Here is a 22,173-nt window from a genome sequence, read left to right as displayed (position 1 = left end):
ATTTATAATAGGCAGAAGCTGGAAAGAACCCAGATGCTCTTCAACAGAGGAATGGATACAGAAAATGTGGTACATCTACACAATGGAATTTACTCAGCTATCAAAAACAATTACTTTATGAAATTCATAGACAAATGGTTGGAACTGGAAAATATCATCCTGAGTGAGGTAACCCAATCACAGAAAAACACACATGGTATGCACTCAGTGATAAGTGGCTATTAGCCCAAATGCTTGAATTACCCTAGATGCACAGAACACATGAAACTCAAGACAGATGATCAAAATGTGAATGCTTCACTCCTTCTTTAAAAGGGGAACAAGAATACCCTTGGCAGGGAATAGAGAGGCAAAGATTAAAACAGACATAGAAGGAACACCCATTCAGAGCCTGCCCCTCATGTGGCCCAAACATATACAGCCACACAATTAGACAAGATGGATGAAGCAAAGAAGTGCAGAGTGACAGGAGCCGGATGTAGATCTCTCCTGAGAGACACAGCCAGAATACAGCAAATACAGAGGCGAATGCCAGCAGCAAACCGCTGAACTGAGAACAGGACCCCCGTTGAAGGAATCAGAGAAAGGATTGGAAGAGCTTGAAGGGGCTCGAGACCCCATATGAACAACAATGACAAGCAACCAGAGCTTCCAGGGACTAAGCCACTACCCAAAGACTATACATGGACTGACCCTGGACTCTAACCTCATAGGTAGCAATGAATAGCCTAGTAAGATCACCAGTGGAAGGGGAAGCCCTTGATCCTGCTAAGACTGAACCCCCAGTGAATGTGATTGTTGGGGGCAGGGCGGTAATTGGGGGAGCATGGGGAGGGGAACACTCAGAGAGAAGGGGAGGGGAAGGGGTTAGGGGGATGTTGGCCCATAAACCGGGAAAGGGAATAACATTCGAAATGTAAATAAGAAATACTCAAATTAATAAAAAAGAAAAAGATAAAAATGTAGCATTACACAATTTTTTTACATTGCTTGAATTAACTAAACTTGTCTTTTTCCTTTTCCTTTTTTTCTAGAATATCTTTATTTGTGATAGAGTATTTGCTTAGCATGCATGAAACCCAAAGTTTAATCACTGGAGCCTCAAAAAATAAAAAGGAAAGAAAATGTTTCTAAGTCCCCCATTTATAAATGAACTTGTTAATGACAAAGTGCAGGTAAGTTTCTATTTTGCTTTTGTATATATTAAAATTATTTATCTCAATATCTAACCCATTTCAGGGCCTCAACATTGTTTCAAAATTATCTTTGTATTCTCTAGAACCTAGAAAATTATCAAGCATACAATATAGGTATTCATAAAAGCCCAGTTAACTGGAATAAAGACCCGAGAACACATTCAAGAGGAATGTGCCTTGAACACTAATATCCAGCCTCTCAAAGCAATCGTTGCACTTTCCTATTATGTGAATTGGAAATGTAAGTTAAATGGAAATAGAAAGGACAAACTTCACGATCACAAAATCCCAGTCAGTGGGACAGTGTTATGTTAGAGTAAGGATTTAATCTCAGACAGAGTTTTCTACCCTATGTTTAATCATTCTGTTCCCAGATAAAAGACATAAAACCTTTATACTTATAATAAGCCTTTAATGTACTACAGCTCTGTGAAAATCGACCCTCTAAGCTATTAGAATCTACTTCCCCATCAACAACCCCAAGTTATAACTTGCCATGTTTCATCTATGCTATTGTAACTCACCTACTCATATCATCTTCATCTCTCTCCACCTTCTCTCCTCTCTGTCTTCCTCAAAACCCAAGTTCAGGAACCGAAACTCTACCTATCTTTCTTCTGCCCAGTGATAGAATGTCAGCATCTTTATTCATCCATTAGTTTTAAATTAAGTAACAAGATCACATAGCATTAGTTTGCGTATATGCAGATTCTCTCATCCCTTGGGGGCAACCAAGCCTTAGGAGGCAGTATTTAGCATTGCAATACATCACAACAGACCAAACCTCAGTAGGATGACATATGCTTATGGTAGTGGAGTGGTATTCAAAGAAGAAAACCTCAGAACTGATCCCAAGTGTCTAACTGATCCAAAGATAGTGGGCATCTGATAGTGCTAGCCAGCATAATAAGCATTGAAGGGAAAACAGATCTGGGGAAAATGTAATGTGTGCAGAGTAAGTCATGTTGAATTTGAAACTTTGCATACTCCATATCTACAGCTCAGATTGATGTGGGGGTGTCATATTTATAACATTTGAGAAGGATCTCTGATTATAAAATTTCATCTGTGCTATAAAAGGAGTAATATTTTGATAAAGTTATTGTAAGTTATCCACAACAGTTTAGGGAATGTAATAAATATAAACATCTTGTGTAAAATTGTCATTCTCCCAGTGTTTGCATAATTTCTCTTGATGAGGCATATAACTGTTGCAACATTTGCTTAATTGATAATTTGTGCATAATTTTCTAAACTTTGGAACATAATTATCATCACTTGAGTTGGAGTTAACGCTGCAATAAAACACATTTGTGAACTACTCTAGACACCGATGAAGTTTTAAAGATAGCAAACAAGGAAGAAGAAAGGAAAATGTTATTAGTATAAGAACAGCAGGCTTCTGTCAAACTCCTCATGCCTTAACATATCTTAGAGTAAGATAAATTTGGACATAATCAGAGCATTAATCTAAAGCAATATTGAGTGAGATTTTAAGGAAGCAATCCAAGACCAGAGGATTTTGGGTTTAATTTCAACTTTCTATTATATATTGGAACATGAACAGGGCATTTAAAATCCCCATGCCTTTGTCTCTTTATCATTATTTCAAATGGAATTGCCAGTGAAGATCTTTCCAATTCCTACAGTTTGTTATTGAAGCATCTGGTTCTGCCTGGTATTCTTTTGGACTTTTAATTTCTTGTTCATTAACGCTCAGCATGCTTATCCCACTGTTCCATTGAAAGGATTAGATTAAATATAGTTTACAAAGGAGTTTTGAGAAGTTAAGACTGCTTTGCAAATATACAACATAATACTATAAAATTATTTTCCCTTTTCTTCTTTTTTGTGTTGATGTGTGTGTGCATGTGCATGTGTCTGTGTTATGCATACATGTGTGCTGATTTGTGCTGCAAAACAGTTTCTTCAAAGGTTGAAACATCCTATCCCCCAAGGACTCCTTGAAACAGAAGATGAACAAGTCAAAACACCTTCAGTAAGTACCTGAAACTCCAGATTCAGAGGGCTAATTGCTCCCAGAGTAGGAAGTGAAGACTGCTGGGGTCATTCTCAGACAAGCTAAGCTTCAGAGAAGAATCTGAGATCAGAGCAGCTGCCTGGAAAATGAAGAAACTAGCCCAGCTGCCTGGGTAAATTTTAGATCAACTGAGTCACTTGGAAAGGACATTTTCCAGCCTGTTGACCTGCTTGTAGGCTTTCCAGGTTCCCAGATTCTGTGACCTGAAGTAGACTTTGGTAATGAAGCTATCTTTGAGTCATGTCTGTTCCTGTAAGTAACCCCTCATCCATATTCCTATAAGCAACCCCAATAAACTCATTGGTTTAAGTTGGACTGTGGTAGTAAGTATATAGACTTTGGTCTATTGTGGACTCCTTATCTTAGGTAAGTAGACATGTGTAGTGTGTTTGCACAGGAAAAGTCTTAGCATACAGCAGAATGTTTGTGTATGTTTGTATGCATATGGATGCTAATGTCAGAAATCTTTCTTGGTTGCTCTTCCTTTATCATCATCATCATCATCATCATCATCATTATTATTATTATTATTATTATTATTATTATTTTCTTTTTCCATATTAAGAAAGGGTCTCAGTATGCAGTCCTGAACTCATAGTAAATGACCAATCTGGACTTGAATTCAGAGAGATCCACCTGCCTCTGCCTCTCCAGTATTGGGATTAAAGGCATGTACCATCATACCCTGCTCTACCATTTTTTTAAAGGAGGAACCTCTCAGTCAAACCCAGGGCTCACTTATACAGCAATTGTTAGTTAGCTTGCTCTAGTAATCTTGTCTCCTCTTCCCTTATAAGGCTGGATTTCCAGGTGGATTACCAAGTCTGCCCAGCATTTTTGTGGGTTCTGGGAATCTGACCTTCCAGGATCTGCTTTCCTGGCAACTAATTTAGCTACTGAACAGCATCCCTAACCTATGATCCATAGCTTTCAAATCATGCCAATAAAGTTGTTTTGAAATTTAACATGATTCCATTAGTAATTTATCAGAACATTTCACAAATGGTGAATATGAAGCATAAATTAAATATTATAAGAGAATTTTTTCCAGAGATGAGGTATGAAAATGTCATAGAGAAATAATTCTGTAGTCACCATTGTTGTACTTGAAGACATGCTAACAGTTGCCATTTCAATAGTACCTAGTGTGGCTTCTGTCAGTCAGGAATTTGAAGAGGGTTTGGCTAAGAAGTCCCAGGTCAAAAAATCTCATTGGATTGGGTATGGAATGGTACTAGGACAGTAGGAAGAAGAAGCACTGGAGCAACCATCCAGGTTGATCTCTCTGTGTAAGTTCAACATGCTTACCTAGCAGGAACCCAAGCAACAGAAACCAGGACTACATGGCATCATCAGAGCCCAATTCTCCCACCAAAGCAAACACTGAATATCCAAACACGCCAGAAAACCAAGATCTAGTTTCAAAATCATATCTGATCATGATGCTGGAGGACTTCAAGAAAGACGTGAAGAATTCCCTTAGAGAAACACAGGAAAACATAAATAAACAAGTAGAAGCCTACAGAGAGGAATCACAAAAATCCGTGTAAGAATTCCAGGAAAACACAATCAAACAATTGAAGGAATTAAAAATGGAAATAGAAGCAATCAACAAAGAACACATGGAAACAACCCTGGATCTAGAAAACCAAAGGAAGACACAAGGAGACATAGATAAAAGCATCACCAACAGAATACAAGAGAGAGAAGAGAGAATCTCAGGAGCAGAAGATTCCATAGAAATCATCGACTCAACTGTCAAAGATAACATAAAGCAGAAAAAGCTACTGGTCCAAAACATACAGGAAATCCAGGACTCAATGAGAAGATCAAACCTAAGGATAATAGGTATAGAAGAGAGTGAAGACTCCCAGCTCAAAGGACCAGTAAATATCTTCAACAAAATAATAGAAGAAAACTTCCCTAACCTAAAAAAAGAGATACCCATAGGCATACAAGAAGCCTACAGAACTCCAAATAGATTGGACCAGAAAAGAAACACCTCCTGACACATAATAGTCAAAACACCAAATGCACAAAATAAAGAAAGAATATTAAAAGCAGTAAGGGAAAAAGGCCAAGTGACATATAAAGGCAGACCTATCAGAATCACACCAGACTTTTCCCCAGAGACTATGAAAGCCAGAAAATACTGTACAGATGTCATACAGAACCTAAGAGAACACAAATGCCAGCCCAGGATATTGTATCCTGAAAAACTCTCAACATAGATAGAGAAACCAAGATATTCCATGACAAGACCAAATTTACACAATATCTTTCTACAAATCCAGCACTACAAAGGATAATAAATGGTAAAGCCCAACATAAGGAGGCAAGCTACACCCTAGAAGAAGCAAGAAACTAATCGTCCTGACAACAATACAAATAGAAGAAAAGCACACAAACATAACCTCACATCCAAATATGAATATAACAGGAAGCAATAATCATTATTCCTTAATATCTCTCAACATCAATGGTCTCAACTCCCCAATAAAAAGGCATAGATTAAAAACTTCATACATAATGAGGACCCTGCATTCTGCTGCCTAAAGGAAACAAACCTTAGAGAAAAAGACAGACACTACCTCAGAGTGAAAGGCTGGAAAACAACTTTCCAAGCAAATGGTCAGAAGAAGCAAGGTGGAGTAGCCATTCTAATATCAAATAAAATCAATTTTCAACTAAAAGCCATCAAGAAAGATAAGGAAGGACACTTCATGTTCATCAAAGGAAAAATCCACCAAGATGAACTCTCAATTCTAAATATCTATGCCCCCAAATAAAAGGGCACCTACATACGTAAAAGAAACCTTACTAAAGCTCAAAACACACATTGCACCTCACACAATAATAGTAAGACATTTCAACACCCCACTCTCATCAATGGACAGATCATGGAAACAGAAATTAAACAGAGATGTAGACAGACTGAGAGAAGTCATGAAGCAAATGGACTTAACAGATATTTATAGAACATTCTATCCTAAAGCAAAAGGATATACATTCTTCTCAGCTCCTCATGGTACTTTCTACAAAATTGACCATATAATTGGTCAAAAAACGGGCCTCAACAGGTACAGAATGATAGAAATAATTCCATGCGTGCTCTCAGACCACCACGGCCTAAAGCTGGTCTTCAATAACAATAAGGGAAGAATGCCCACATATACGTGGAAGTTGAATAATACTCTACTCAACAATAACCTGGTCAAGGAAGAAATAAAGAAAGAAATTAAAGACTTCTTAGAATTTAATGAAAATGAAGGTACAACATACCCAAACTTCTGGGACACAATGAAAGCTGTGCTAAGAGGAAAGCTCATAGCTCTGAGGGCCTGCAGAAAGAAACAGGAGAGAGCATATGTCAGCAGCTTGACAGCACACCTAAAAGCTCTAGAACAAAAAGAAGCAAATACACCCAGGAGGAGGAGAAGACAGGAAATAATCAAACTCAGAGCTGAAATCAGCCAAGTAGAAACAAAAAGGACCATAGAAAGAATCAACAGAACCAAAAGTTGGTTCTTTGAGAAAATAAACAAGATAGATAAACCCTTAGCCTGACTAATGAGAGGACACAGAGAGTGTGTCCAAATTAACAAAATCAGAAATGAAAAGGGAGACATAACTACAGATTCAGAGGAAATTCAAAAAATCATCAGATCTTACTATAAAAGCCTATATTCAACAAAACGTGAAAATCTGCAGGAAATGGACAATTTCCTAGACAGATACCAGGTACCGAAGTTAAATCAGGAACAGATAAACCAGTTAAACAACCCCATAACTCCTAAAGAAATAGAAGCAGTCATTAAAGGTCTCCCAACCAAAAAGAGCCCAGGTCCAGACATGTTTAGCGTAGAATTCTATCAGACCTTCATAGAAGACCTCATACCAATACTATCCAAACTATTCCACAAAATTGAAACAGATGGAGCACTACCAAATTCCTTCTATGAAGCCACAATTCCTCTTCTGCCTAAACCAAACAAAGACCCAACAAAGAAAGAGAACTTCAGACCAATTTCCCTTATGAATATCGACGCAAAAATACTCAATAAAATTCTGGCAAACCGAATTCAAGAGCACATCAAAACAATCATCCACCATGATCAAGTAGGCTTCATCCCAGGCATGCAGGGATGGTTTAATATACGGAAAACCATCAACGTGATCCATTATGTAAACAAACTGAGAGAACAAAATCACATGATCATTTCATTAGACGCTGAGAAAGCATTTGACAAAATTCAACACCCCTTCATGATAAAAGACCTGGAAAGAATAGGAATTCAAGGCCCATACCTAAACATAGTAAAAGCTATATACAGCAAACCACTTGATAACGTTAAACTAAATGGAGAGAAACTTGAAGCAATCCCACTAAAATCAGGGACTAGACAAGGCTGCCCACTCTCTCCCTACTTTTTCAATATAGTTCTTGAAGTTCTAGCCAGAGCAATCAGACAATAAAAGGGATCAAGGGAATAGAGATTAGAAAAGAAGAAGTCAAAATATCACTATTTGCAGATGACATGATTGTATATTTAAGTGATCCCAAAAGTTACACCAGAGAACTACTAAAGCTGATAAACAACTTCAGCAAAGTGACTGTGTATAAAATTAACTCAAATAAATCAGTAGCCTTCCTCTACCCAAAAGAGAAACAAGCCGAGAAAGAAATTAGGGAAATGACACCCTTCATAATAGACCCAAACAATGTAAAGTACCTCGGTGTGACTTTAACCAAGCAAGTAAAAGATCTGTACAATAAGAACTTCAAGCCTCTGAAGAAAGAAATTGAAGAGGACATCAGAAGATGGAAAGATCTCCCATGCTCATGGATTGGCAGGATTAATATAGTAAAAATGGCCATTTTACCAAAAGGAATCTACAGATTCAATGCAATCCCCATCAAAATACCAATCCAATTCTTCAAAGAGTTAGACAGAACAATTTGCAAATTCATCTGGAATAACAAAAACCCAGGATAGTTAAAACTATTCTCAACAATAAAAGGAATTTAGGGGGAATCACTATCCCTAAACTCAAGCAATATTACAGAGAAATAGTGATAAAAACTGCATGGTGTTGGTACAGAGACAGACAGATAGACCAATGGAACAGGAATGAAGACCCAGAAATGAACCCACACACCTATGGGCACTTGATTTTTGACAAAGGAGCCAAAACCATTCAATGGAAAAAAGATAGCATTTTCAGCAAATGGTGCTGGTTCAACTGGAGGTCAACATGTAGAAGAATGCAAATCGATCCATTCCTATCACCCTGTATAAAGCTTAAGTCCAAGTGGATCAAGGACCTCCACATCAAACCAGATACACTCAAACTAATAGAAGAAAAACTAGGGCAGCATCTCGAACACATGGGCACTGGAAAAAATTTCCTGAACAAAACACCAATGGCTTGTGCTCTAAGATCAAGAATCGACAAATGGGATCTCATAAAACTGCAAAGCTTCTGTAAGGCAAAGGACACTGTGGTTAGGACAAAACGGCAACCAACAGACTGGGAAAAGATCTTTACCAATCCTACAACAGATAGAGGCCTTATATCCAAAATATACAAAGAACTCAAGAAGTTAGACCGCAGGGGGACAAATAACCCTATTAAAAAATGGGGTTCAGAGCTAAACAAAGAACTCACAGCTGAGGAATGTTAAATGACTGAGAAACACCTAAAGAAATGTTCAACATCTTTAGTCATAAGGGAAATGCAAATCAAAACAACCCTGAGATTTCACCTAACACCAGTGAGAATGGCTAAGATCAAAAACTCAGGTGACAACAAATGCTGGAAAGGATGTGGAGAAAGAGGAACACTCCTCCATTGTTGGTGGGATTGCAGACTGGTAAAACCATTCTGGAAATCAGTCTGGAGTTTTCTCAGAAAATTGGACATTGAATTACCTGAGGATCCAGCTATACCTCTCTTGGGCATATACCCACAAGATGCCCCAATATATAAAAAGACATGTGCTCCACTATGTTCATAGCAGCCTTATTTATAATAGCCAGAAGCTGAAAAGAACCCAGATGCTCTTCAACAGAAGAATGGATACAGAAAATGTGGTACATCTACACAATGGAATTTACTCAGCTATCAAAAACAATTACTTTATGAAATTCATAGACAAATGGTTGGAACTGGAAAATATCATCCTGAGTGAGGTAACCCAATCACAGAAAAACTCATATGGTATGCACTCATTGATAAGTGGCTATTAGCCCAAATGCTTGAATTACCCTAGATGCCTAGAACAAATGAAACTCAAGACGGATGATCAAAATGTGAATGCTTCACTCCTTCTTTAAAAGGGGGAACAAGAATATCCTTGGCAGGGAATAGAGAGGCAAAGATTAAAACAGAGACAGAAGGAACACCCATTGAGAGCCTGCCCCACATGTGGCCCATACATATACAGCCACCCAATTAGACAAGATGGATGAACCAAAGAAGTGCAGGCTGACAGGAGCCGGACGTAGATCTCTCCTGAGAGACACAGCCAGAATACAGCAAATACAGAGGCGAATGCCAGCAGCAAACCACTGAACTGAGAACAGGACCCCCGTTGAAGGAATCAGAAAAAGGACTGGAAGAGCTTGAAGGGGCTCGTGACCCCTTATGAACAACAATGCCAAGCAACCAGAGCTTCCAGGGACTAAGCCACCACCTAAAGACTATACATGGACTGACCCTGGACTCTGACCTCATAGGTAGCAATGAATAGCCTAGTAAGATCACCAGTGGAAGGGGAAGCCCTTGGTCCTGCTAAGATTGAGCCCCCAGTGAACATGATTGTTGGGGGGAGGGCAGCAATGGGGGGAGGGTGGGGAAAGGAACACCCATAAAGAAGGGGAGGGGGGCGATTAGGGGGATGTTTGCCCTGAAACTGGGAAAAAGAACAATATTTGATTTGTAAATAAGAAATAATCAAGTTAATTAAAAAAATAAAATAAAACGTAAATAAAAGATATCTAATAAAAAAGAAAAAAAGATAAAAAACAATTTTATAACAACATTGCAACAGCTGTTTCATCTTGCCAATATGAGAGCTGCTGCCAAAAGGGAAGACAGGCTGGGTTTCATTTTTTTTAAGACACAAAAACCACAATTGGCTCAACCATATGAATTTTCTGTTATATGAAATATTATGATTTTACTGTTTGTTTGTTTGTTGCTTTATGAGCAAGCAGCAGTTATTCAATATGACAGAAGCAATATGAGCATCTGGTTAATGTTTTAAGATAACAGTTACACAATAAGGGGAGCAGGAAATACTTGGGAAATGAGCTCTGAGACCAGTCTCCTCTTTAGATTGCTGTCGAGACACAATTGCTGACAGGGTTGACCCTAGGGTTGTGGTCTAGACATCCTATGGTTAGGCTAAAAATAAGGTCCTCCTGACTCCTAGGTTTTTCTGGTTTTACACAATAACTTACTTTGAAATAGAGCTAGTTTTACCTTTATAATTTGTTATAAATTATTTGAACTTCATATGCATAGCACTTATCATAAATTCAGTTATCAAACTAAGTTAAGCCTTAATATTTTTTTTCAGTCATGTTTTCTTATTCACTAGAACTCAAGGAAAATCCTAGAACTGACAGGAAATGTCCAGCTGAACCCTCATCCAATTACTGGCTCACAGAAAACATGCAAGCTATTAAAACAACTGCTGTTATGTCATTGTTTAGGTTGATAATAGAATTTTCTTCTAGAAAATATAATCAAGAGTCAGTAGAATGGCTCCTACATGAACACACATATGCACACATGTATGTACAATAATAATAATGCCAAAATTTTAAAGAAAATATTATCACATTTTTAAGCATAGTAATTTCTTTATAGAGACATAAAAAAGATCTTACCCTTTACATTTGATTTTCTCTTCCCAAATACTTCTATAGTAAAAAGACAGTTTTGGGTGCCTATAAATAAAAATAAAGCAAAAATATTATGAGTAGGCTATTAATATAGAAAATCTTTGAGGTAGTTTACTTGTTTAATGCTAAATCATTGTAATCTGTTGTGTATTTTTATATGTCAGTAAAGATACTGAATTTTGACTAGCAATTCTTTTTTTTTTCTTTTTTTTTTATTAACTTGAGTATTTCTTATATACATTTTGAGTGTTATTCCCTTTCCCGGTTTCCGGGCAAACATCCCCCCCTCCCCTTCCTTATGGGTGTTCCCCTCCCAACCCTCCCCCCCATTGCCACCCTCCCCCCCCACAGTCTAGTTCACTGTGGGTTCAGTCTTAGCAGGACCCAGGGCTTCCCCTTCCACTGGTGCTCTTACTAGGATATTCATTGCTACCTATGAGGTCAGAGTCCAGGGTCAGTCCATGTATAGTCTTTAGGTAGTGGCTTTTGACTAGCAATTCTTAACCTGTATTTAATATCACAATATTCACTGTTGGAAATATAAACACATTTAACCTAGCATGACATTACATGCCTGTAGTTACAGTACTTTGGAGGTATTAGCAGGAAGATCAGGAGTTCAATCCCAGCCTCAGTTTCATAGTGAGTTTAAAGTCAGTCAAAGCTACATGAAACTTAGTCACAAAATAGGGTAGGGGGCAAGGGACACCTAGATACACCTGTTTACATTTTTAATAAAGTATTCCTAAAATTTTCTACTGGCTATATTGAGTAGCATCTTTAAGATTTATTTTGAATGTCATGCAGCTGAGGTTACAGAAAATTATGAGCCACCCAGTGTGAATACTAGGAATAGAACTTGGGCACTATGTAAAGACAAGTACTTGTTTTTAACTGCTGAGTTATCTCTTCAGTCCTATGTATTAACTTTAGTATTTCTTTTTGAGACAGGATGTCACGTATTCCAAGCTGGCCTTGAACTCCTTGGTCTCCTAGCTCAGCCTCCCACATAATAGGATTATAGTTATGGACTACCACACCCAGCTTGCTTTCAGTATTTGAAGTTTTGGTTTTCTGTTAGATAAGTTTCTTTAAAGTATGTATGCATAACCAACGGCATACTGGTTGTGGTTATACACAAACAGGATATGTCTTAGTAAATAAACTGATTTATTATTGAGGTAAAATATATGTGATAAAAATGTATTATAACCATTTTCAATGTACAATTTAGTAGTATAAAGGACATTCATACAGATGTATAAGTACCATTATCCATTCTTCCACTTCAGTAACTACTAGTCTACTTTATCTGTTTATGAATTTTCCTACTCTTAGTTCCACGTACAAATGAAACCATGTGGTATCTGTCTCTTGTATTTGGATTGTTTCACTTACCATAATATTAGCAAGATTTATCCATTTTGTACTGTGCACTGGGAATTTACTTTTTAAGTGTCAAAGATATTCCTTTGTTGTATACACCATATACATTCATGCTGATGGATATTTGGGTTGTTCTTACCTCTTAACTTATTGCTAATTAACTGTATGCAAAGGGTTCAGGGGTACCTGGAAGATAATGGGGGACAAGGAATTTGAAGAAGGACGCCAAGACAAGAGTCTGATCAAGGCGACAATTTTATTTTTCCCCAAGGCTGAATTTATACCATAACATGGGTAACGGAGGGGGGAAATAAGAAACATTTATGCAGGCCAAAGACACAATATTCATGTGGTCAGGGAGTAGGCTGATGTTGACAGGTTGTCAGAAATGTCACAGGTTTGTCATATCTATTAATCAACAGGATGTTGGTTTTTCAGAAAGTTTACAGGTCATCACATTGGGTATCTTTATCATATGATTATTATTTTGACCACCAGATTTGTATTAGTCTTCTGCAGCTGGCTTGGGATTTTCCATGAACCCAGTCATACTTAATTCTAACCATAATAATAACATCAACAATGGAGGGCTTCAAGGGCATCACTCCCAACATCTCCCCCTTCCTTATAGTCAAATGAAAAGGTGGTGAAATGGCCATGCTATCCGAATGAGCCCCTCGTGTCTTCTTAGGTTGGAGTAATGTGTCTTTCTTAGGTTGGAGTAATATTTGTCACACGGCCAAGAGAATCTTGTGGCCAGGGTCCGTCATGGGATAAGACAGCAGCTAATGGCAGCCCTCTTGTCTTAGGCCCTTTATTCGTGAACATATCACTCTCTTACCCATCACTGACTGTCCAGCTCAGCACGCAGGGGTGACAATTTGTTTATTTTTCAGCAAAGACATCAGGACAGCAGGCAGAAAAGAATGTTGGCCTCATTTGGCTGAAGGACAAAAATGTCCTTGCCTGGGCTGGGAGGAGATGTGTAGGTGAGATTGACTATCATCAAAGCATCCTCCACAGCTAGCCTATGATAATATATACCTGAATAGGTTTTGCTGCTATATTATCTACCTGTTGTTTAATAAAGCTGGTTACACGATTAAATGTCCAAGTGCCAAAAGATATAACCAAAAGAAGGCACACTAGGGGGTCCAACAGAGAAGGAAGCAGGGTGGACAACCAAGGGGAGGTGGAGAACCAATTTTGATATCAGCTCTCAGCTTTTTCTCTTTTTTGTTTTCTCTTTTCCAAGCCTTCTCTGACTTTTTTTTATCTCCCTTTAGCCATATTCTAAGACACAGGAAGTATCCAAGCACTGCCTTTCTCTTACAAACCAGAATTCAATGTGATTGCTCAAAGTTGGGAAATTAAAGGTAAAAAGCCAGTCAGAAAGAAGTACACTTGTTAGTATATACAGCTTACATAAAAAGAGGGCCAGACAATTGTTCTTTTTGACTAACCTCTGACTCTTAAAGACAGTGTAGTTCAAAATTAAAATATTCAGATATACTTAAAACACTGTTCTATTTTGGATAGACGTGGAAGCTTAAAAATTGAATGAATTTATATGATTATAAATGTTTACCATGAAATATCACAGAAGGGATGCCACCAGGCAGGGAAATACAATTTTCATTGATGTTAAACATCTTAAATAATTTGGAGAAATCTCAGCATTGAATTATAACCATCAGGAAAAAAATTAAAGACATTAATAAGTATCCCATGTATGTTATGTCAGAAATAAGCAAACCCCAACTCAGTATAGTACAGTAGCAATAACTGAAAATTAAATATGTTGATACATAGAAGGAAATATAACATGTTTATTGACATTTTTGAAATTCTCAAAATAAGTCAAATAGACAATTCTATTTGGGTTCCTGAAACAATCACAATTGCATTATCTAGAAATCCAAACCCTACAAAAGGTATCACATTGTAGAAGAACACATATCTCAGCTGTCCTGGAGTGGGTGGCAGAGCTTCCAATTCTTCTTGTGCGACGGCAATGGACTCGAAGCGGTGCAATTCCTTGAGCAAGCAGCTCCTGTTGGTGGAGTGCAGGCTGTAGATGAAGTCGTGTGTGCCCTGCACCATGTTCAGTGCCTCCCTGGGCTACTTCTTTGGATCAGTGCCCAGAAGCGGGGGAGTAGGAATGTCCAGGTTCTTTTAACAATTTTATGGTAAATATAATCCGTGTATTGGCACCTGATTGAAACATTCTAAGATCCCAAGTATATCCATGTGTCCAATCCTGGTTTCAACCCACAGAGGTAAATTTAATATTTAGGGGGATGTGCCATCCCCTTGTTTTAGAATTAGAACCTTCACAATTGGAATCTGGGACATGCATATTAGTAGGATGGAAGGTATTATGTCAAACAACACAGTATATTAGGTGATAAAATTCTTAAGAACAGAGGAAAGGGGCCAGGCAAGAAAGCTAGAGGGTGGCCCAGTGAGAGCTGGTGGAACAGCCAGATCAGGTGACAAGTAGCATTTAATCACACAGCTAAACGAGGAAGCTTTCTTGGGACGAAAAAGCCATTGTAAAAATGAGCGTAAGCTTTGTGCCTGTGAAAAAGAAAGGCGAGCAGAGGGGCAGCTGGTCTGTTACAGGCTGTCTCTCTGGACTTAGATTTTGCTTAAGGAGTACCTCCCTTCAGTGTCAGCTTGGTGGCTCTGCCTCTCAAGGTAGGCCAAAAGGGTCAGGAAGGAAGGAGGACCGGTCTCTAAGGCCAGTTTTGTCAAGGTCTCTTTTAGAGTTCTATTTATCTTTTTCACCTGCCCTGAACTCTGTAGTCTCTTCGGGGGCGTGGGTAAGGCTGAATCTGGAAGGGGCATTTCTTGCTCTGAAGAGAGCAAGAGGGAAGGAGTGCCACCCAATCTGTGCCAATCTCCATGGTCAATTTGGCCAGGGTCTCTTTTAAAATTGTATTTATTCTCTCTACCTGTCCTAGTCTTTTATCTCTCTTTAGCTCTCTAGCTTCCTCTTCTTTTTGTCTCTTTTCTTCCCTAGCTTCATGCTCTTTTTGTCTTCTTTCCTCTTTCTCTTGCTCAGTCTCTCTGTTATGCTATCTTCTGCATCTTCCTCTACAGCTACTAGATGCTATCCACTTATGTGCACAGACCCTGAACCACACTTCAAACTTACTTTCTCTGCAACTTACACTAACTCTCTCAGCAACTTATCTTAACCATCCAAGTTTTTGTAACTTTCTCTTTATATCTTTTCTTTATCTTAGCCAGATTGGTGGGGCATTTTCCAGCCCCTCAGAGACCCACCCTTGGAGCCTGGTGGTAGACCTGGAGCACTCCCTACCTTCAGGGGTATTGAAGTCAACAGTCAGGAGTGAAGGTCTTCCATCCATGACTGGAACATTCTTTCTGGCCTCTAGTAGGACTCTGTCTTTCCTCGGTGGTAAAGAAGACCTGTAACAGTTACTAACAAGCATCTAGATGCCAAGTGGCTGACATAAGAATTGTAACCGGTTCACCTGGGACTTTCAGGACCTCAGTGGCAGCCCTTTACCAAACTGTCTCACTGGGTTAAAGGCCCATGGAAAAGAAAACATTGATCCTGACCTTGGCCACAGCTTCCAGTTGGAGTAAGCTGAAGAGCCGGTGCCAAGACTTTCTCCTCTTATCATCCTAGAGTAAAGCCTGTTCTGTCTGGCAAAACAAAGTTCCTCCCAGTCTGCTGCAGACTCTTTCTGAAACTACTTTAGGGGCTCCCCTGCCCCCCCAACCTGGGGCATTTTGGCCATAGGGGCAGGAACTGACTGTTGCAGGGATAGGATCAGAGGCACTCTCTAGGTCAATGATGACTAACAGGGAAGGTTACTTAATGTTGGAGACCAACTCCTCTCTTGGAATAGGGCCAACAGATAAGGCAGGCTCCCTCAAAGAACTTCTCTTAATGAACGCTCTCCTTCTGTAAGCAAGTGTTGAAGGTCTGGCCACTGAAGGCAGCAAATGGAATTTTTTTCAGGGCCAACAAGCCTCATCACCTTGAAACTCCTCTTCTGCCAATTTGGTCTGAGCTGCTCAGCTGCAGGCAGCCTGCAGCTTGCTTGCTATCATACCTGGTCGCCTGGCACCCTTAGTCCCACATTTCCTCACTCTGTGCTGTGAATGTCTAAGCAACAGGGAGGTCCTTTCTTCAGGATCCAAGGCAAAACTTTCAGGTTCTTGTTAGTGCCTGCTTCAGACATGATCACTCGCTAACCTGGAGTCCTTCATACACATGTGTTATGAACTGTTGACAGCAGTTAGAATGGACAATGGGAGCAAAGGGAGGGGCATCTCTCCTTGGGGAGGAGGCTCAAGAGAGAAAGACAAAACTCCCTGGCAGAAAACAATTTCTCTCAAGCAAATTATTTCAAAGTTAAGCACCAAGAGAACAAAGTAAAACTCCTTGACAAACAACGCAAACAGTTCCATGATTTCAAACACAGTTGTCAGTCCAAATTCAAAAATGAAACAAAAGCCAAAAAGACACTCAACAATACCACAGAAAACAAACTAGACAAACAAGACCAAGACAAAGCATCCTATAACCAATTTCTACAGATGCTTGGTACCTTCAGTACCTTGCCCAAACTGCAGCTTAACCTTAGCTGCTTCTGGGATGAGGCAGACCATCTAATTCCACCTCCCAACAGGATTCCAGAGTGTCCTTTAGATTCCTTTCTCCTCCTAGAGCATTCTTTAGGGCCTGTGGCCTGTGACAACTAGCATGTCTGCCTGTCACAGCCTTAAGCCTCTCACAGGACCCACAGCAACAACCAAGGGGACTCTAACTCCCCTTGGGGGAGGGGGGACTCGAATGCTTCAGACAGCAGACAAGGACAGCACAAGACAACATTAAACAAAGACAAGACATGACACAGAGACAAAACAGAAAGTAACACAGAACACAAAACACAGATTTGCTCGAGCTTACCTCCAATCTCCTCACCAATTGTGGTCTGTGGGGAGTGCAGTTCCTGGCAGGTACACCAAAATGTTGTAAGACCCCATAGTGGCCTTACCTCAGGAGTACCACCCACAGAGCACAGATTGACAAAGTAACCTCTGCAATAGCATGAGTGTATAAGGTCTTTAATCCACGTACGTGGGGTTGCTCATCCATGCAGGGAGAGGCAACCTCAAACCCAAAAAGCACACAATTTTTATTCATTACTGAGGGCAGATTTCAGCAACAAGGTTAGCCGATCCATTAAACAGTCACTAACTCTGCATTATTTTTTGTATCAATTGTTCCCTCCTGGGGGAACTATGGACAAATATTTCCTACAAAATCTAAGAATTTATTTAAATCTTTTTTCTTTTCTTATTTTTCTTTTTTCTTTTTTTTAACCCTATTCTTCGAGTCCTGAGTGACTCCCTGAGTCCTGTCACAAAAGGTGACTGTAGAATGCTTGTCCCATCACTCACCACTGAGATCTGCATCATCGGGGGAGAAACACACACCAAGCCTCTGAACCAAGGTTGGGCAATCCATGGTTGCCAGAAGCGGGGAAGCAAAAGCTCCAGGGGGAGCAAAGGCTCTGACAAACAAGGAAGACAGGCCTGCCTATTCACAGGGGATGACGTTCTCCTCCAGGAGACCGCCAAACAGCCACACACTAGGTGCCATTTGTAAATGAAGGGGTCTGGGGGTACCTGGAAGAGAATGGGGGACAAGGGACATGAAGAAGGATGCCAAGACAAGAGTCTAATCAAGGCGACAATTTTATTTTTCCCCAAGGCTGAATTTATACCATAACATGGGTAACAGAGGGAGGGTGGAAATAAGAAACACTTATGCAGGCCAAGGACACAATATTCGTGTGGTCAGGGAGTAGGCTGATGTTGACAGGTTGTCAGAAAAGTCACAGGTTTGTCATATCTATTAGTCAGCAGGATGTTGGTTTTTCAGAAAGTTTACAGGTCATCACATTGGGTATCTTTATCATATGATTATTATTTTGACCACCAGATTTGTATTAGTCTTCTGCAGCTGGCTGGGGATTTTCCATGAACCCAGTCATACTTAATTCTAACCATAATAATAACATCAACAATGGAGGGCTTCAAGGGCATCGCTCCCAACATTAACTTATTAATTAATGCTGCTATGGTCATTGGAATGTAAGTATCTACTTGAATCTTTGCTTTCTACATTTTTGTGTATCTACCCAGATGAGGAATTATTGAATCTGATGGTTATTATTTTTAGGGGCACAGAGGAGACTGCCAGATTGGTCTTAGGTATTTTAATTATTTACATATATTTTCATTAGAATTTTGATTAAAATTACAATCATTTTGTAAACAAATCTAGTGTGTAATGTTAAAGCAATCTACTTGATGATATACATAAATAAAATATTACCCAAATAAGAAATCAATTTTTTTTTCTTAACCATAAATCTACATGGCACCCTCTCCTCCAAAGGCTCAGGGACCATTGATAAGAGGGGAGCAGAATAGTTGTAAGAACCAGAGATCATTGAGTACTTAAACAAAATGGTTTTCTGGACAAGGCAGGGCTATTGTGTTCATGAATGTATACTAGCTGTAGTTGCCTGAACAAGATCTACACATACTCAGGTTAGTGGACATTCCAGTATATAAGGAGGAGGAGCTCACCAATCCCTACCCCTAACTGAGAAGCTATTGACAGTTGATAGCTTCTGTGGAGGGTGAGTCAGTTTTCTTGAAAGGTGTGACCCCCTGGTAGATTAACCATAGTTCAATGGATAGCCCCACACCCATGAAAATAAAGGTTGCACAAATTGGAAGTAGCGGGACTTTTAAAGAGTTGTAGGGGTATGAAAAATAGATTCTGTGAGAGTTATGGAGTGGTGTAGAGGTGAATATGATGAAAATACATTGTGTACATATATGAGATTGTCAAAGAATTATTAAATTATATTAATTTTTTTTAATTAATTAAAATGTTATAACTTTAAAAATCAGAATAAAATACTGATATATGTTTATAGTTCCTATCTAAATTTTATAATCTCAAAACAATGTATTTATACTATTCATTATAGAAATTTTCTCTGAAATGAATGTTTATGCCCCATAAAACTTCACATGTTGGAACCCCACAAGGTAATAAAGTGGTAAAGTTTTTGGTGGATGGTTAGATAATGAGATCAAACATCATGAATGAGATCAGTGAGTTTTGTCACTTTCTCTAAGTGAGGCCCCAGAACAAAAATGGTCACCTATGAACCAGAAAATGGATTTCATCAATCAAATCTTTTATCACCTTGATCTTAGACATGCCAGGCTCAATTACTGTGAGAAACAAGTATCCAATATTTACGTGTCTTTCAATTTATTATTTTCTGATCGCAGACAAAATGAGCTAGGGGAAGTTTTTGCTTTCTGATTTGTTTTTTTTAAATAGTACTGTCAACTCACCCATAAATTTCAACACAGCAAGATACAGTTCTGTTTTTAGTGGTATTTACATTGTAAATAATTTTAATGGATGGGATTTTAAGAGATAGTCTTCTTTTTATCTCTCACAATGTAAAATTCAGTGCCTTGTACTTGTTAGGGATTCAGAATATATGAATAGTTCATGAAAGGAAGGGAATGCCCTCCCTGAACTTATGGTTCTCTAGATAGAAACCAAAACGTCATATATATTAGGCAAGCACTCTGCCACGGAACTGTATCCACAGTTTCAAGAAGGTGATTTTCAGTACAAAAAAAAAATGTTTTAAGTACATGGTTTCTGATTATTTTTTTTGGGGGGGGGGTCAGGGGGTTCTTTTAAACAAGGCCTTACTATGTAGCCCTCTTTACCTAGAACTCTTTACGTAGACCAGGCTGGCCTTGAACTCACAGAGACCCACCTGTTGGACCCTCCTCCGCTCCCTCAGAGTTTGCCCACTGCTGAGCCTTGCTGATGCATGTGGAAGCTTTTGTTATTAAGAAAAGAACATCCTGGCCTTGCTCTTTGGCAGGTGGGTGGTAACACAGTGGAGTCAGTTCCTGTTTTCAGTTCCTGTTTTCTTGCTGAGAATGTAAACTTGTTTTTCCATGTAAACTTGTTTTTGTACTGTGCTTCCTGGGCTTTCCACCTGGAGGATTTGGGGTATATGGACTGTGAACCTCAATAAAGCTTTGGCATTCTAGAAGCACAAATGATCAGAGTCTCCATCTTTTGTTAAACTCCCCAGGCCTACTCCCACTTCTCTGTACCTTGGCAGCACAGGTTCTGTGAAGTGGAGGTCCCACTGAAATTGGGAAATTGAGGAGCCCCAGATGGGATCATTCCAGGAAGCCATCTGGCAAAGTGAAAAGAACATATTGGGTAATGGCATCACAACATTGAAGCCCCAGTAAGCAGGATACAGTGAAGGACACCGTAAAAATAGAAAGTACGAAAGAAAGTAAAAAATATTTGGGCCAGTGGTGAATAAACTTTGTAAAAAAAGGACAAGGTAATGGTAAAGTGTTTTTGTGTATGTGTTCTTTTAGAGTTATGCTAAAATCTAGAGAACAAAGTCAATTCTTATAGATGCTTTTAGTCTTTTGACCCTGACTAGAGGCAGTTTACACCCTAGACATGAGAGAGGATGGATTTGAGAAAACCAGTCCTCCCAACTCTCTGGGGATGCTTTGGTGAAAGAGAAGGAAAATGAACATAAGCTTTTTTGGAGCTCTCTTAGGGACAGAAGGAGGATGGGAGATGTCCTGCCTCCTTTCTGGCTTCTATTGGAGAAATGCTTATTTCTGGTTCTGGGTCCCTTAAGTAGGATATCTGGGTCCCTTTGGTGGGACCCTATCTAGTTCTCTCCCTCTATGTCTATTTGTCTGTCCTTGGTTCACCAAGCTATCCATGTCAGTTTATGTGTGTGTTTTTGTTTTGTTGCTTGAATGTTGTTCTGTGTTTCATGTTCAAAAGAAAAAAATGGTTAAAACTTTAAATACTGGTTGTTCACCCCTTGATTTAATTTTAACTTGTTTCAAAAATAAATAAATAAATAGATAAATAAATAAATAGCAGTCTCAATTGGCCTTTGGAGCCCTGAAACTGTAGTTAGAAGTCTTAGTCAGCTGGAGAAGCACTCCCAGGGGCTGAGTGTTTACACAAGTCGATTTTAAAGGGACCAGAATCTTCTCAGCTTCTATGATAATGGATCTGTTGGTTGTTTCTTTTAGAAAAACCTCAGTGATTTTATTTATTGGATTAAACAGATCACAAGGTACTCCTCTCTTAAAATTACAGCTAGAAAAAGTAAGAATTGTGTTTGGTCTAAATATAAAAGATATGTACAGCCTTTCATTTTTGTTTTTGACTGGTTTTAAAAGTATAGATATGTTCTACATGTCTTGGTTATAGATTATTGACTTTTAAGTTATTGAATATATTTAAAAATGTATGACATTGGTAACAGAAAGTTGACTTAAAACTGATAACTTAGATAGAGTCATTCTAGACAATGTGTAGCATGAGCCAACCCAGGGAAGTGGGTCTCTAAAGATACCTCTAACTTGGGTAATATTTTGTGTAATTCTTATCCTAGAAACTAGACTTACAAAAGATAGGATTTAGGGAAATATGTCTTTGAGGTATTGGAGGCTGCACCATCGCATATTTGTGTGCAGAAATTGGCAG

At 39.0% G+C, this 22,173-nt stretch overlaps 1 long non-coding RNA gene across 1 annotated transcript in view; it reads right to left on the bottom strand.

The window, feature by feature from the left end:
* Window positions 1–906: 906 nt before the first annotated feature.
* LOC120099295 (uncharacterized) overlaps window positions 907–22,173 on the bottom strand; it is a 130,473-nt gene continuing 109,206 nt past the window's right edge. The window contains exon 4 of the long non-coding RNA XR_010061352.1: window positions 907–11,195. This is a non-coding gene — a long non-coding RNA (uncharacterized LOC120099295). The remainder of the gene's footprint in view (window positions 11,196–22,173) is intronic.

Source organism: Rattus norvegicus, chromosome X (genome assembly GCF_036323735.1).
Source record: "Rattus norvegicus strain BN/NHsdMcwi chromosome X, GRCr8, whole genome shotgun sequence".
Taxonomy (NCBI): Eukaryota; Metazoa; Chordata; class Mammalia; order Rodentia; family Muridae; genus Rattus; species Rattus norvegicus.
This window is presented reverse-complemented; position numbering and strand designations above follow the sequence as displayed.